Source organism: Phodopus roborovskii, unplaced genomic scaffold (genome assembly GCF_943737965.1).
Source record: "Phodopus roborovskii unplaced genomic scaffold, PHOROB, whole genome shotgun sequence".
Lineage (NCBI taxonomy): Eukaryota > Metazoa > Chordata > Mammalia > Rodentia > Cricetidae > Phodopus > Phodopus roborovskii.
Window position 1 is genome coordinate 19,886,778 of NW_026125052.1, and position 18,052 is coordinate 19,904,829.

Here is an 18,052-nt window from a genome sequence, read left to right on the forward strand (position 1 = left end):
TTCTGATCTCTCCAGGCTCTCCATGCTGACTCCTCCTTCCTACTTCCTCTTTCCTCCTTGTCTCTTAGTTCCTCCTATCTTGCTTTCCTATTGGCCAACAGTGCTCTATTCATTAACCAGTATGAGAAACATATACAGAATGACATCTCCCATCAGGGAAGGGGAGGAAGGAGCAAAGGGGAGAGGAGGGAAGAAGGGGAAGGGAAATGAGGGGGAAAGGAAGGGAGAGGAGGGAAGGAAGACAGGTCAGGAGGAAAGAAGGGGGAAAGGTAAAGAGGAACAGATAAAGGGGAGATGGAGAAGTGTAGTGCTAGACTAGTAATAATGCAAGCAGGGATGCAGTGCATAGCAGAGACTTGAGGACCGGGTGCCCTCATCTTCCTTGTCCTGCTGCCCATTATGATCTGCTGTCTATAATTACTCCTTCTGTTCAGTGCACCTCATTAACTAAGCAGTGATCAAACCGTAAAGCCCTGTGCACAGCCCTGTCTTTTTAAGTTGTCCTGCTCACTCCTGAGGGACTCTTTGTTATTGAAAGTATCCCCTCTGTTATCTGACTCACTTCTGCTTCCAGATGATCTTCTCAGACCTTCTCCATTCCTGTCTTGCTTTCTCTGCTTGGACAATTTCTATCTTAAAACACCCACTAGAACGCTTAGATTCTCATGGTTACTTCATCAGGTCAACAGCGATTGCTTTTTGGTTTGATTGATTGATTGATTGATTTTTTTTTTTTAGACTGGGTTCCTCTATGTAGTCCTGGCTGTCCTGGAACTCACTCTGTAGACCAGGTTGCCCTATGACAATATCTTGAAGTGTTTCCCCCAGTAGTTTCAGATATTCAGATGTTATGTTAGCTTCTTGATCCATTTTGAGTTGATTATTTCATAGGGAGAGAAGAAGAGATCTATTTTGTCCTCCTGTATGGCTATCCAGGGCCTAGAACATTTATCAAAGAGGCTGTCATTTCTCCAGAGTATGATTTTTTATACATTTGTCAAAATCGGGTGGCTATGGCTATGTGAGTTTTTTTGTGGATTCTCTCTTCTATTCCATTGGTCTATACATCTGTTTTTCCAACAGTAACTAGCTGTTTTGTTGCTATGGCTCTGTAGTATAAATTAAAATCAGATACTGTGCTAATTGCTTTCTTTGTTCAGCATTACTGTGGCTATTTGAGGGTCTTTTGTGTGTCCATATGGATTCTAGGATTATTACTCTATTTCTGTAAATGATGTCATTGGAATTTTGATAGTGATTACACTGAACATATAGGTTGCTTTCAGTGATGTATTTTTCATAATCTTAGTTCTACTCCTATGTAAACATGAGAGGATTTTCCATCTTCAGGTCTCCAATATTTTCTTCATTGTTATATGGTTTTTATTGTAAAGATCTCATTCTTCTGCATTTTTGGGATACAGTAGATAGGGACACTGAACATGATTGTTTCCTGATTTTTTTTTTCTCAGAAAGGTTCATTATTGGATTATAGGAAAAGTGCTTGTTTTTGTGTAATGCTTTTGTACCCTATACTTTTTTTTCTCAGATCTAAGAGTCTTCTGATGGTACTTTAGGGTCTAACTTAAGTACACATTCTTAGCATCTTCCAGACGAATAATGGAGGCTTTTCATATTCCCTTCATGTCTTTCTATAGCCTTGCTGTCCCTGCCTGGCACAAGTTGACAGTTGGTGTTTATGTCCTCCTTATAATTTAAGTGCAAACACCTGCCAGGGCTCAAGAAGGACCAAGTCTGACCTGGAGCTGGGCGGTTGCTTTCAATTGGGCCCTGGACTCATCCTAGCAGAACACTGTGCTTGAAGTCCTGGGCTTTATCTCAAGACTTAAAATTAAGTTACTAACTTGTTTACTAACTAAGTAATTAAAATTACTATAAGGTGTTTTTAAAATTAGGGGGAGGATTTGATATGCATATGGGGGTCAGAGATAGTTTCCAGGAAGCCAGTTCTCTGTTTCTATCAGTGGGTCCTGGAGGCAGAACTTCAATCATCAGGCCTGGTGACAAGTGCCTTTACCTGATGAGCCACCTCACTGGCCCCTAATTACAAATATTTAAATGAGATATTCTTCATATGCAATGAATTCCTGAAAGTCCAAAAGGCTTAAGAAGTGTCAGAATAACAGCTGGAAACAGAAGCAGACACCCACAGCTAAACACTGAACCTAACTCCTGGAATCCAGTTGTAGAGAGGGAGGAGTGATAAGAAAAGGGGTCAAGACCAGGCTTCAGAAACCCACAGAGACAGCTGACCTGAACAAGACTGATAGCTGGGAAACCAGCATTGGACTGACTCAGAACCCCTGAACATGGGTCTCAATGAGAAGGCCTGGGCAGTGTAAGGGACCTCTGACAGTGGAACCAGGATGTATCCCTGGTGCACAAAGGACTTTGGGAGCACTTTCCCCATGGAGGGATACTCCCTTAACCTAGAGGCGGGAGGAAGGGCCAAGTCCCTACTCCAAATGACTTGACAGATTTGGATGATCCCTCCTGGAAGGCATCACCCTCTCTGTGGAGTTGGGGGGTGCATGGGATGGAAGGGGGGCCAGGGGACATGGGAGGGAGAGGGAACTGGGATCAATGTGGAAAATAAGGAAAAATAATACATTTAAAAAAACAGTAGGAATTGAACTTAACTGGACTTTATTACAAATGCATAATCTACATTTGTTTTCTGAGCTCACACCATTGATTGTGTATTTCTGTTGGACATTTACAGCAAAGGGGCATGCTGACCTGAAGAAAGTGATGGAAAGAGTAAAAGCTGTCACAGGTGAGTGCAAAGTCCTTCCACCTAAGGCTTTTTACTAGGTCTGTTACTGGGCTTTACTATTGGCCATAATTGCTGTGGTAATTCTGTCACTTTACTGTTTTATAAACATCTGCCTAAATTGGATGCTTTTAGACACTTGGTAGTAAAGTTTTAGTGTTATATCTTGGTAGAGATACACTTATTTTCTGAAATAATTTTGGCAGCTGTTTTCTCTTGGTTAATACAATAAAAGTAAACAGAAATATTTGAAATCCCCATAATTGAAGTTGAATATAGTGGCACATTCCTATAATCTCAGCACTCAGGAAGGCAGAAGCAGAAGGGTTGTAAGTTTGTTACCAACCTGGACTACACTTCTCAAAAAGAAAATAAGACTCCATTTCTCCCTGATTTCTGGTTTGTGAAAGTGAGTGGTTTCTCCCAATTAGAGGATAGATGCTTTGTTCCTTTCCCATAGGCCATACAGAAGCCTCAGTTGGAGCCAACTTCCTTTAAAGTCTTTCCTTTCCTTTCTAGCTACTAGACACACAGTCCAATGTCAGCTTCACCAACTGGGAGGGAAGCCATTATTCCTGATGGAACTACAAGACCTGGCCAGTGTGTACTGACCTGAGCTGGAACATGGACAGGACAGGCTTTGAGATTGCTGTAGCAAAGTGGTGTGTGGCATGAAAGTAGTTAACTGATGCCTTAGAAGTGTATGGAGATGGCACAAAAAAAAAAAAAGTTAAAGAAATTGAGTGTGGAGTCTGTTACATAAGGGAAAGGGACACAATGGGGTCACCATATTGCGTTGATCAAGGCAGCAAGAACAAAGGGTCTTGCTTCCAGTCTCAGATTCCCCCTTGCTATCAGAGTCATGACTTTGGTGAGAAGCCTGAAGACTACAAATTCAACTGCCTCTAAGATCTCTTGTTTTTCTAGTCTTATTGTAAGGATTCTGGCATTATGCTGGCCTGCCCCTGTCACCTGGCAGAATGTACTCAGGCAGTACTCTGGCCAGCCCAGGGTTCCATGAGTACCAGTCTGCAGGCAGGTGTAAAGGACCCCTTTAAAAGACAGACCCCTGCACTTACGCTCTCTTCTTCCTCTCTCCTGCTTTCAGTTGGCTACCAGGTACCCCCCTCTTCTTCTCTTCCCATCTCTCTCTCTTCCCTTCTTCTGGTCCTGTGTCTCTATGTCTCTTCCCTTCTCCCTCACTCCCCTTTCTCAATAAACTCCCCATTTAAGCTCTATCTGCCTGGCGTGTTATTCCCTCCCGCCTCGGTCACCCTCATCTGCTATGGCGCCTGCTATGCTCTCCCACGTGGTCCCTCACCCGGGACCCCACTCACTTGGGACCCTCACCCGGGACCACTCACTCCCACCCCCTTCTCCGCCTTTTCTTTTTTTCTTTTTCTTTTTTCTTTTTTTTTTTTTTTTAACATGTCGATCCCAGTTCCCTCTCCCTCCCTCCCTCTTCCCTCTCTCTCCTCTCACATGCATCCTGACCACCCTTCCCTCCCATCCCCCACCACAATCCCATATGTATGGTGATGCCATCCAGGTGGGGTCATATAGATCATATGAAGTAGGGACTAGGACTTCTCTCTGTCTCTAGGTTAAGAGAGTGTCCCTCCATGGGGATGTGTCCACAAGGTCCTTTTGTGCACCAGGAATACATCCTGGCTCTACTGTCTGAGGTCCCTTAAACTGCTCAGTCCTTCTGGCTGAGACCCATATTCAGGGGGTCCTGAGTGAGTCCCATGCTGGATTCCCAACTATCAATCTGGGGGCCCCTTAGCTCCTCCTTGTTCAGGTCAGCTGTCTCTATGTGTTTCTGCAACCAGGTCTTGTCCTCTTCCTCTGCATCTGGATTCTAGTTCGACTCAGTGTTTAGTTATGAGTGTTTGCTTCTGTTTCCAACAGGTACTAGATGAGGGCTCCATGATGGTGGATAAGTTACTTGTTCATCTCACTATCCCGAAAGGGCATTTATGGTAGCCTTTCCAGGGTTGCTCAAATTGTTAGTTGGCGGCAGTCTTCTCTCTCTCTCTCTCTCTCTCTCTCTCTCTCTCTCTCTCTCTCTCGTCTTCTATTCCTACCCTGGCTCAATCTCCCTAGTCACACGTGCTTTCCTCTCCTCCCCTTCTTTTTCTCCTATTTCTCTCTCCATTCACAACCGCCCTCCAACTTCCCATGTGCTCTGGGGGACTTGTCCCTTCCCCCTTCTGTGAGGGACTTTATATGAATCTCTTAAAATACACCTTATATCCAGTTCCTCTGGTGGTGTGAATTATAGGCTGGTGATCCTTTGCTTTGGGTCTAAAATCCATATATAAGTGAGTACATACCATGTTCCTCTTTTTGTGACTGGGTTACCTCACTCAGGATGGTTTCTTCTAGTGTCATCCACTTGCCTGCGAATTTCAAGATGCCATTATTTTTTTTCTGCAGAGTAATATTCCATTGTGTAGATGTGCCACATCTTCCTTAACCACTAATTCCCATTTTCCTGAGGAACTGCCATACTGATCTCCAAAATGGCTGTGCGAGTTTGCACTCCCACCAGCAGGGGAGGACTGTTCCCCTTTCTCCACATCCTCTCTAGCATAAGTTGTCATTGGTGTTTCTAATTTTAGCCATTCTGGCAGGAGTAAGGTAGTATCTCAAAGTTGTTTTGAATTGCATTTCCCTGATAGCTAAGGATGTTGAGCACTTTCTTAAGTGTCTTTTAGCCTTTTTGATTCCCTCTATTGAGAATTCTCTCTTCAGTTCTGTACCACATTTTTTAATAGGGTTATTTGGTTTTTTGAGTTCTTTGTATATTTTGGAGATCAGCCCTCTGTCAGATGTAGGATTGATGAAAAACTTTTCCCAGTCTGTGGGATGCCGTTTGGTCTTGTCAACTGTGTCCTTTGCCTTACAGAAGCTTCTAAGTTTGAGGAGGTCCCATTTATTAATTGTCGATCTCAGTGTCTGTGATCCTAGAATTATGTTCAGGAAGCAGTCTGCTGTACCAATTTGTTCAAGGGTACCTCCTACTTTCTCTTCCAAGATGTTCAGTGTGGCTGGATTTATGTTGTGGTCTTTGATCCATTTGGACTTGAGTTTTGTGCATGGCGACAGACATGGGTCTATCTGCAGTTTCTACACACAATCATCCAATTGTGCCTGTACCATTTGTTGAAGATGCTTTCCTCCCCCCATTGTAGTCTTTTAGCTGATTTGTCAAAAATCAGGTGTTCATAGGTGTGTGGGTTTATATTTGGGTTTATATCAGGATTTTCAATTCAATTCCATTGGTCTACCTGTCTATTTTTGTGCCAACACCAGGCTGTTTTCAGAACTATAGCTCTGTAGTAGAGCTCAAAGTCAGGGGTGGTGATGCCTTGTGAAGTTCTTTTATTGTACAGTGTTGTTTTGGCTATCCTGGGTCTTTTGTTTTTCCATATAAAGTTGATTATTATCCTTTCAAGGTCAGTGAAGAATTGTGCTGGGATTTTAATGGAGATTGCATTGAATCTGTAGATTGCTTTTGGCAAGATTGCCATTTTCACTATATTTATCCTGCCTATCTAAGAGCATGGGAGATCTTTCCATTTTCTGGTATCTTCTTTAATTTCTTTCTCTAGAGCCACAATGTTCTTATTATGTAGGTCTTTCACTTGTTTGGTAAGCATTACCCCAAGATACTTTATGTTGTTTGTCGCTATTGTAAAGGGTGATACTTCTCTGATTTCTTTCTCAGCCTCTTTGTCATCTGAATAAAGTAGGGCTACTGATTTTTTAGTTTATCTTGTATCCTGCTAGTTTGCCGAAGGTGTTTATTAGCTGTAGGAGTTCCCTGGTAGAGTTTATTGGGTTCCTTATGTAAACTATCATATCATCTGCAAATAGAGACAGTTTGACTTCTTCCTTTCCAAATTGGATCCCCTTGATCTTCTTTTGTTGTCTTATAGCTTTAGCTAGAACTTCAAGTATGATATTGAAGAGATATGGAAATAAAGGGCAGCCTTGTCTTGTTCCTGACTTTAGAGGAATCACCTTAAGCTTCTCTCCATTCAGTTTGATGTTGGCTGTTGGTTTGCTGTATATTGCTCTTATTATGTTTAGGTATGTTCCTGTTATCCCTGATCTCTCCAAGACCTTTATCATGAAATGGTGTTGAATTTTATCAGAGGCTTTTTCGGCATCTAGGGAGATGATCATATGTTTTTTCTTTTTCGGTTTGTTTATATGGTAGATCACGTTGATAAATTTTCGTATGTTAAACCATCCCTGCAATCCAGGGATGAAGTCTACTTGGTCATGGTGGATGATTTCTCTGATGTGTTCTTGGATTCAGTTTGCCAGTATTTTACTGAATATTTTTGCATCGATGTTCATCAAGGATATTGGTCTGTAGTTTTCTTTCTTAGTTGTGTCTTTGTGAGGCTTGGGTACCAAGGTGATTGTGGCCTCATAGAAAGAGTTTGGTAATGAGCCTTCTGTTTCAATTGTGTGGAACAATTTGAGGAGTATTGGTATTAGTTCTTCCTTGAATTTCTGGTAGAATTCTGCACTGAATCCATCTGGCCCTGGGCTTTTTTTTGGTTGAAAGGCTCTCAATGACTGCTTCTATTTCATTGCAGGTTATAAGTCTATTTAAGTTATATTTCTGTTCTTGATTTAATTTTGGTAAGTGATAGTTATCCAGAAATTTGTCCATTTCCTTTGAATTTTCAAATTTTATGGAATGCAGGTTTTCAAAGTATGACCTGAAAATTGTCTGAATTTCCTCTGTGTCCGTTGTTATGTTCCCCTTTTCATTTCTGATTTTGTTAATTTGCATGTTCTCTCTCTGCTTTTTCATTAGTTTGGATAGAGGTCAATATATTTTGTTGATTTTCTCAAAAACCTACTCTTTGTTGCATTGATTTTTTTGTATTGTTTTCCTGGTTTCTATTTTGTTGATTTCAGCCCTCAAATTGATTATTTCCTGGTGTCTACTCCTCCAGGATGAGTTTGCTTCTTTTTGTTCTAAGGCTTTCAGTTGTGCTGTTGATTCTCTAATGTGACTATCCTCTGTTTTCTTCATATGGGCACTTAGTGCAATGAACTTCCCTCGTAGAACTGCTTTCAAGGTGTCTCATAAGTTCGGGTATGTTGTGTCCTCATTCTTGTTGAATTTTAATAAGTCCTTAATTTCTTTCTTTATTTCTTCTTTGACCCAGGTGTGGTACAATTGCACATTGTTCAGTTTCCATGAGTTTGTAGGGTTTCTGCGATTTGTGTTGTTGTAGAATTCCAATTTTAAAGCATGGTGGTCTGATAAGATACAGGGGACTATTACAATTCTCTTGTATCTGCTGAGGTTTGTTATGCCTCCTAGTATGTGGTCGATTTTAGAGAAGGTTCCATGTGGGGCAGAGAAGAAGGTATAGTCTTTTGTGTTTGGATGGAATGTTCTATAGATGTCTGTTAAATCCAGTTGAGACATGACTTCTGTTAGTTCTTTTGTTTCTTTGTTGAGTTTCTGATTGGTGGTCCTGTCTAGTGGTGAGTGGTGTGGTGAAGTCTCCCAGTATAAGTGTGTGAGGTTTTATGTGAGCTTTGAGTTTTAGTAGCATTTCTTTTACGAATGTGGGTGCCTTTGTATTTAGGGCATAGATGTTCAGAATTGAGACTCTGTGTTGTTGGATTTCTCCTGCAATGAATACGAAATGACTGTCTTCATTGGTTTGAAGTCTAACTTGTTAGATATTAGGATAGCCACACCTGCTTGCTTCTTGGATCCATTTGATTGGAAGAACTTTTCCCAACCCTTTACCCTCAGGTAATGTCTATCTTTGAAGCTTAGATGTGTTGTTTCTTGTATGCAGCAGAAGAATGGATTCTGTCTTCGTATCCATTCTGTTAGCCTGTGTCTTTTTATAGGTGAGTGAAGACCATTAATGTTGAGGGTGAGTAAGGACCATTGATTGTTAATGCTTGTTTGTTTTAGATTTGTTTTTGGCAGTGGTATTGTGAATATATTTATCCTGCTTTACCCTTGGTTTCTGGTGTAGTGGGATTATCTGTTGCCTACATCTTGGTGAGCATAGTTAACTTCCTCAGGTTGGAGTTTTCCTTCCAAAACTTTCTGTAGGGCTGGATTTGTAGATGCGTATTGTGAAAATCTGGCTTTGTCATTAAATATCTTGTTTTCTCCATCTATAGTGATTGAGAGTTTTGCTGGGTATAGTAGCCTGGGCTGGCATCCATGGACTCTTAGTACTTGTAGAACATCTATCCAGGACCTTCTGGCCTTGAGGGTTTCCATGGAGAAGTCAGGTGTAATTTTGATAGGTCTGCCTTTATATGTTACCTGTCCTTTTTCCTTCACTGCTCTCAATATTCTTTCTTTATTCTGTATGTTAGGTGTTTTGATTATTATATGCCGAGGGGTCTTTTCTCTTTGGTCCAGTCTATTTGGTGTTCGGTATGCTTCTTGTACTTTAATGGACATGTCCTTCTTCAGATTGGGAAAGTTTTCCTCAATGATTTTGTTGAATATGTTTTCGTCACTTTTGAGCTGGGCTTCCTCACCTTCCTCTATGCCTATTATTATTAGGTTTGGCCTTTTCACGGTGTCCCACATTTCCTGGATGTTTTGTATTAAGGATTTGTTGGGTTTACAATTTTCTTTGGTCGATGAATCTATTTCCTCTAGTTTATCTTCTGCGCCTGAGATTCTCTCTTCCATCTCTTGAATTCTGTTGGTTATGTTTGCATCTGTAGTTCCTGATTGTTTGTCCAGTTTTTCTATTTCCAGCATTCCTTCAGTTTGTGTTGTCTTTATTTTCTCTATTTCAGTTTTCAAGTCTTGAACTGTTTCCTTCACCTGCTTATTGCTTTTTCTTGGCTTTCTGTACTTTCTTTAAGAAATTTGTTCATTTCTTCCAATTTTTTGTTTGTTTTTTTCTTCCATTTCTTTAAGGGATTTTCTCACATCTTCTTTGAGGGCCTCTATCATTTTTATGATGATAATTTTTAAGTCGTTCTCTTCTGCTTCATCTGCTTTGCTGTGTTCCGGTCTAGTTGGTATAGATTCCCTAGATTCTGGTGGTGTCGTGCTTGTCTTTCTGTTGTTAGTTTTCTTGTATTGCTGTCTTCCCATGGCTTCTTCCAGTAGGTGTTGGTGGGGTCTCTCCCTCTCTCTATGGTACTTCCCCGGTGGACTTAGGTAGGTCAGAGGTTCGATGTCTGTAACTCTGGGTGGTCCAAGCTCTCTAGGAGGTTTCTCCACAGGCAGGGGCCCCGGGATGGGGGTCAGCGATCAGGCTCCAGCAGAAGACTGGTGATGGGGGTCAAAGATCCCAAAGGCAGGGACTCAGGATGTTCCTTGTACCTATAGGCAGATCTAGCCTGGGCCTGGCACTCTGCAGATGAAGCTTCTTTAGCAGAGGCCCTGCAATGGGGCTCAAGGATCCTACCAGGAGGAACTCAGAGTGGTCCCACAGAGATAGGCGGATCTCTCCACAGTAGAGGACCAGTGGTGTGGGTCACAGACCAGGCAGGTGGAAATTACAGGTGGCCCCGTGTGGAAAGGCAGGTCTAGTGTGCTGAGAGCCACTCCCAGAAGTTCCCCCGTTAGGTGTCTGGACTCTTGGCTCTACCCTCTGTCCCAGTGCTCAACCAGAGCTGTGGGATAGTGGGCAGGGTAGCGCACAGGGTAGGGGGAGGGCAGGCTCTCAGTGGGGGTGGTTGGGAGTGTATCAGAGCTCCTCCAAGAGCACTGGATAGGGACAGGACACAGGGGCAGGGAGATCCAGGGCCAACCCAGGGAATTCCCGGGGAAGGGTGGAGGGGAGAGTCCACCCAAATTGGTCCCAGACTCACCTCTAGCCAAGGCCTGGTGATGGGGGACAAAGGCTGGGCTGATACTCAGGATGTTTCTGCACCCAATAGTTGGATCTAGCTGGGACTTGGCACTCTCCAGCTGAGGCCTCTTTAGCAGAGGCCCTGAGATGGGGGTCAAGGATCCTGCAAGCAGGAACTCAGAATGGTCCCACAGAGATAGGCGGATCTCTGGGAGAGGCCCGGAGCTCCAGAGGACAGGCAGTGGGGGTCGGAGACCAAGCAAGTGGAAATTTCCAGCTTTTATTCTTATAACTGTAACAAAAGAACAACACTTATCTTGACCCTGGCCTCAGCAGGCTTTCTTTATCAAACAGGTAATGTGGACACCTTAAAGATTGCCATTGAGGCTTTTGAGCTTTGCTATACCAAGTCTCTAAGCATCAGCCATCCAACTCTACATTTGCAATTACAATTTCCTCAAAGCTCTGAAAGTTAGAAACACATGTAAGCAAGGGATTCTTGAGTCACATAAGGGCTGTTGTTATGCATATCCAAATCTAGACTGCAGGCAGTTGTACAAGCAAAACTAGGTTCAAACTGGCTTGCTCCAAGTGATAATCAGGATGTCTGTACAGAAAACAGGAAGGAACTACAAATTAATAAATGACTGTCTGACCTTTATCCACATGAAAATTCTATGAGTTAGTCAGGAACCACAGGATGAAAGAAATGCAGTTATTATGTAATAAAAGAAGAGAGATGTTAGAATGGGAAAAGGAAGTAACTATTTCATGTTTTGATGGCATGCCAGCTTGTACATAGATTCTCTTCCAATTTAACCTAAAATTTTCTTCTACTTTGAGTGTGAGTTGAGCAAACCTTTAAAGCAAATTACCAAAAGCTTGTCCTGTTTTGCTGCCCTAGTGGATCATTTTGCCATTTTTGTGACCTACAATTGAGGCAATTCTTAAGAGTTTCCAGACAGTCCAAAAGGAAGTTGAGTTCGTTAATGGTTATTTATATAATTATATGTTAGTTCCATGATATATTGTTTTGTTACAAAAAGTAAAGTGTGAAATGATCATTTTAGGTTGATACGTGTCATAAAATAGCAGAATAAAATATGAAATATTTGATAAATGGCATGAAGTAGCAATATCTTAGATTCCAACTTATTTTGTACCCTATATTATACTATATTCCTTATATATTTTATTCATTGAATTATTGCTTTTATGTGAAAAGCAAAAACATGATTCAGGATGTTTCTTTCAATGGGAAGCATATGTTTTCAAAATGAATTTTATGAGACCTAATGTTGGGCTTCACCCTGTCCTCTAAGATCTTAATGTAGTTTATAAACAGAAGTCTATGGAGGTATAAGATGAGATCCACAGCTTCCCTCTCTCAGGTTCTCAAAAAGGAGTGCATCTCAAAAAACAAATCCCTTTGGAACTCACAAGTTTTGTGTTAATGATTTTCTTCTCATGGTTCTGTCTTTTTCTGAACAGAGAATGTCAACATAAAAAATCTGGAAAGTGTTCTAGACAACATGGGCATCAAACTGAACAACAACGAACTTGAAGACCTGACAAAAAGGCTGCCCATCAGGGGTGAGTATGTCGGATGCCATTGGCTTTATTTATGATTTCTGATTTTGGAGACATGATCTTGCTATATAACTCAGGAAAGCCTGGAATTTTCTATGTGTCTTAGTTAGGTTTCTGTTGCTGTGATAAAACACTATGACCTAAAGCAGTTTGGGGAGGAAAGGCTTTATTTCCTCTTGTAACTTACAGCCCATTACAGAGGGAAGTAGGGGTAGAAACTCAAGACAGGAACCATGGAAGCAAAGGCCAAGGAAGAACACTGCCTCCTCATAGTCTGCTCTTCCTGCTTTCTTATGTCACCTAGGGTGACTTGGCCAGGGCTGTCACCACCCCCCAGTAAGCTGGGCCCTCCTACATCTATCATTAAGAAACAAAATACCCTACAGACTTGCCGACAAGCAATCTAATGAAGACATTTTCTCAACTGAAGTTCCTCTTCCCAAAAACTTTAGTTTGTTCCAAGTAGACACTAACCAGGGCACTGTGCACTCCAGACTGCCCAAAAAGACTTGATCCTCCTGCCCCCACCTCCTGAGTGCAGGGACTAAGCCCTGTGCCACCATGTCCAGATCCACTGACTTCTGAACTTTTGGTTTCATAGACAATTAGCGTCAGAATAAATAAATGAACATTTTTGGGGGGAAAAGAGTCATACTTGGTAAGACAGTGCCAGTAACAAAGCACTTGAGAAAGTAGGTCCTGAGGATTAGTGGCATGGTCAAGGAGAGCCTTCTAAATCTGGGAACAGGAAAGCTTGCCTCTAGAAAATAGTCATTTGTGAGTCCTACCTTTTAATTATCAAATATGAGAGTTGCTCTTTCATGTGGTAAAAGACAAATACACATTTTGAAACAAGATTATTTTCAATTTACATTTTTCTGTATTTCATGTTTTCTATATATTATGAGTAAATATCTGGGTGACTACTTAAAGTGCTTAATAAGAACCCTGCTGTAATTTTCAAGGCCATGGCTTTAGGTTATTTTCTTAGGAGAATGGAGAGTATTCATAAATTAGTTATTTTGTATCACATTTTGAGCTTCAAGTTGTGTTTTCTTTATTATAGCTGATAATAAAGTGTCTCTGACAAGTTTGCAAGATGAAGCAAAAGCTTTTACTGGTAAGAATTTGTCATAAATGACTTTTAAACAAATTATTATTTATACTTAATCTTTTAATAGTATTTTCTGAAATGTAGTAATAGCTTGTAGATTCATGTATTTCCAGTATTCCTCTTGATAAAATGTTTACATCACTGACCAACAGAATTATTTACTTTATTTATTTACTTGTTATAAGTAAAATAACAATGTCTGTTTTTTGGCAATGTCTTACTTTCTTTGCTTCTTTTTTCCAATGAAATGGTGTCATTACTTACCAACATCAGAACTAGATAGTTACAATAAGAGAATAAAACATTTAAAAAGATATAAATAATGTCTTGCAAACAGCATAAGGTTTTGACAACAGAGAGGAACAGCATCACATTTTAATTATGTATTTTATTATGCTAACTATTATTTTTCTAAATATCCAAATAGTTATATAGCCATTCTGTACTACCTGGTGCTATTTCCATCACTAGGAATATACACTAGTACCTACAAATTTTAAGTGATAGATTCCGTTTTAAACTTACAACAAACTCTTTCTGTTGAGAAGTTTTACATCTCCTTCCTCTTTATTTTTGTAGTAGAAGCACATTTGTAGATGATTCAAAATAATTCAGTTATTCCCTAATATCTTATGAATCCATCTTTTTAAGGTGAAAAAATTAACTCTAGTAACCTCAAAAATGCACTGAAAACTATGGGGATTGAGCTTTCTGACAAGGAATTGAAACAGCTCCTGAAAACAGTGCCCGTTGATGGTGAGTCACTCCACGTCTCGTGCCGCGTGGCCGACACTTTCCAGGGGATTTGACTTGGTGGGCTTTTGAGTTCTCAGTCTTTTCAGAAAATCCACCAAGTTAACGCAAAGGCACTTTTGACTTGAAAGTATATTGTCATTACCTCCTCAGACACCATTAGAGAGTCATCTGAGGACTAGAACAGCTACAGAGTAAAAAGAAAAATGTGTTGTATATATTTCCTGTATTGCAGCATGGAAGAATTAAACTCTTAAGTGTTTATAAAGCCAAAGCATGGATAAATTTTATGACAATGAAAAGTGTTTGCATTTCGATGTCAATATTGTATGACTTTGAAAGACCAGTTTTGATGACAACTCACTAAAATGAATCCTGCTACAGTCATACAATCTGTAATGTTTTGATGAGTCTGTATGTCAGTGTTCTAGAGATTTGAATTCTGCCTCTTTTTGCAGATCATGGGAAGGTGTTTCAAAGAAGATTGCTGAAAGATGTGAAGAAGAATAAACGTGAGTAGCAACAACGAGAAGGCATTTGAACTACCCTGTGCTGATGAATTTGCATTAGTTCAATGCAAAGATTTAAGTTGCTTCTTGAAGAATATTTATTTATTTTTCCTGGTAATAATCAGTATTATGTAAGGAATTTTTCTGCTGTCTTGTATTTTACAAACTTTCCTGAAAAAAAAAATTGTATGACTAGACATGCATTTAGAAAGAAGCTGTGGTGACGTATGCCTATAATGGAGGCTGAAGCAGGAGAATCACTGTGCTTTTAAGGTCAGCCTGAATTATATATTGAATTACACCTGTCCACACTACATGGGGATATTCTGTTTCAGAACAAAACAAGCTGGAATGCTGGGAGAAGAGAAGTAAGAGAGGCAAATGCACAGAAAGGAAACGTAAGACAGAAAGGGTGGTCAAAGGTGCCTGCTACCAAGCCTAACAACTTGAGTTCAATGCCTCAGAAACACATGATGGAAAGAGAGATCTGACTCTCACAAGTTGTTCTCCAACTGCCACATGCACACAGTGGTACCCCTAAATATTCCAGACATGCACGTGCACATATGTGCATGTACATACACATTAATTAGTTAGTTAATTAATTAATTGATAACTTTTTGGACCATGAATAGGTGTTTTAGAAGAAGGGAGGAGGAAAACAGGGAAGAAAGAGGGGGGAGAAATAACCAGGAGAATAATCTGAAGCCATTTAGGAAACAAATGAAACCCTCTCTTTGTGGAGCTTATAGATCTGCGTTTCTTAATTCCCTCTTCTCCAGCTCACATTCTTGTATGTAGATACTTTTAATTTGTGAGGAAATAAATTAGTACTTTAATCTGCTCCTAACCTCTTAGAGGGCTGGATGAAAATCTTTTTTAGTTTTGTTCTTTTGTTCTTAAATATTGGCAGTTATGCCAGACTATGGAACCATCTCTTTCCCAGTACATATTAAGTGGTAAAATCTGTTAAGCATAGTAACACATGTGCACTTAGAATACTTTGCAATCTCAATGCCTGAGAACATCCCTCTTCTCTCCGTTTCCCTTCGTGTCCCCCAGGAGGGAAGGTTGATGTTAATAACCTGGATGCTGCTTTAGAAGCCCTGAACATCAAGCTCACAGAAAAGGAACTTGAGCAGACAAAGAATATTCTGAGAGACGGTGAGTGCTACACGAAGTCTGGTTTAAACAGAATTTGAGTTTGCAGAATTAATTACAAGTACCTTAAGGTTTAGTTTAGTTGGGATCGATATTAAAAGATATATATATGTGTGTGTGTGTGTGTGTGTGTGTGTGTGGTTTAGTTAACTTTTAGCCCAAGAGATTTTATTTTTTATTTAATTTTTTTATTCATTTTACATACCAAATAAAATAAAATAAAAATAAATTCAGGGTTAGGGGTTAGGGTTAGGGAACCAGCCATAGTTTCTCTTCTTCCCACTCCCCCCAACACCTTCTCACCAACCCACCCCCCATCCACTCTCAGAAAGGGTTTGGCCTCCCGTGGTCTGGCATATCAAGTTGAAGCAGGACCAAGCTCCTCCCTGCTGCATCAAGGTTGAGCAAGGCAACCACCACAGGGAAGGGGCTCCAAAAACCAGCTCATGCAGCACTAGGAATAGATTCTGGTCCCACTGCCAGGGGCTCCTCAAACAGACCAAGCTGCATAACTGTCACCCACATGCAGAGGACCTAGTTAGGTCCCATGCAGGCTTCCCACCTGTTCAAGAAAGATTTTAATAGCTTTCAGAACTTTTGTGGGGTTTTTTGTTGTTATTGTTGTTGTAGTTGGTTGGTTGGTTGGTTGGTTGGTTGGTTGGTTGGTTGGTTGGTTGGTTTTTCGAGACATGGTTTCTCTGTATTGCTTTGGAGCTTGTCCTGGAACTAGCTCTGTAGACCATGCTGGCCTCAAACTCACAGAGATCCTCCTGCCTCTGCCTCCCAAGTGCTAGGATTAAAGGCATGTGCCACCAACACCCAGCTAGCTTTCAGAACATTTAATGAAACAAATGAGATACCTCATGTTTTTGTCCCTTTAAAACTTATATAGTCTGAGCAGGCATGATGGCTCAGCAGGTAAGGGCACTTGTCACTAATCATGATTATGTGATCAGCCTCTGGAACCCACAGAGTAGAAGGAGAGAATAAACCTTACAAGTTGACCTTTGGCCTCCACATGTGCAGCATGGCACACACACACACACACACACTGCCCACCCTACACTCACACAAAATAAATAAAAAATATAATATTTTAAAATTTAAAATCCTGTATTTTCCCCTATACATCCCAGAGTAGGGATTTTGTGCTAGTGATGAAGTAAGAGTTACTGTTTGATTTTACAAAAATAGGATATACAGCCTGATTTTTCTCAATGACATATCTCATTGACATTAATCCAGTATGTCCAAATTGCTCAACCATTTTTCATAGAACCTGGGAACCTGAGGGAGGAGAATTGTGAGTTTGAGGTCAGGCTTGACTACATAATCAATATCCTTTCTCAAAACACAAAAATGAGGGATTTAGGTGGCTCAGTAGTCTAGAGCACTTGTTACGAGCAGTTTTGCCTCCAGTCTGGTCCCAGTATCGCCTTAGCCCCAAATAACACACAGAGACACTGTGTTAGATATAAAACTGATGGCCTGTTACTAGTATTTCTTATTAGCTAGCTCTTTCTTAAATATTAACCCATTTCTATCAATCTAAGTATTTCCATGTGGTCTTGGCTTACTAGAGAAAGGGTCAGAAAGGTTACTCTTCTTGGTCCTACATTTTGACTCTCCTCCTACCTCTCCCAGAATCCTCTTTGTCTCCTAGTCTTGCCTATCTTGCTTTCCTATTAACCAGCAGGGCTTTATTCATTAGCCAATAAGAGAAACATATTTACAGAATGACATCTCCCATCAAGCACTTGCTCTCAGGGAGGCTCAGGTTCGTTCTAAACACCCACATGGCTGCTTCGAACCATTGCTAACTCCAGTCCTAGGCTCTAGCCATGTATGTGGTGTGTATACATACATTCTGGCAAAGCACTCGTGTATATAAAATAAAGCCAGGGGCTACAGAGATGGCTCAGTGAATAAAGCTCCTGATATGGACCCACAGCACCACACAGTAACAGCCACAGTAACAACAGCCACAATAACAACAGCCACAGTAACAACAACCACAGTAACAACAGCCACAGTAACAGCCACAGAAACAACAGCCACATAACAACAGTCACAGTAACAACAGCCACAGTAATAGCCACAATAACAACAGCCACAGTAATAGCCACAGTAACAACAGCCACAGTAACAGCCTGCTCCTGTGTCCAGTAAAGTGGAGAACGACAGAGGAGACATGTGGAAATAACTGCTGTTACTATTATTAATGTAACAATAACAAAGTGAAAATACACATAGCATACTGTCTTAGACCTAAGAACATTCTCAGAGGCTGTATACTAATCTGTTA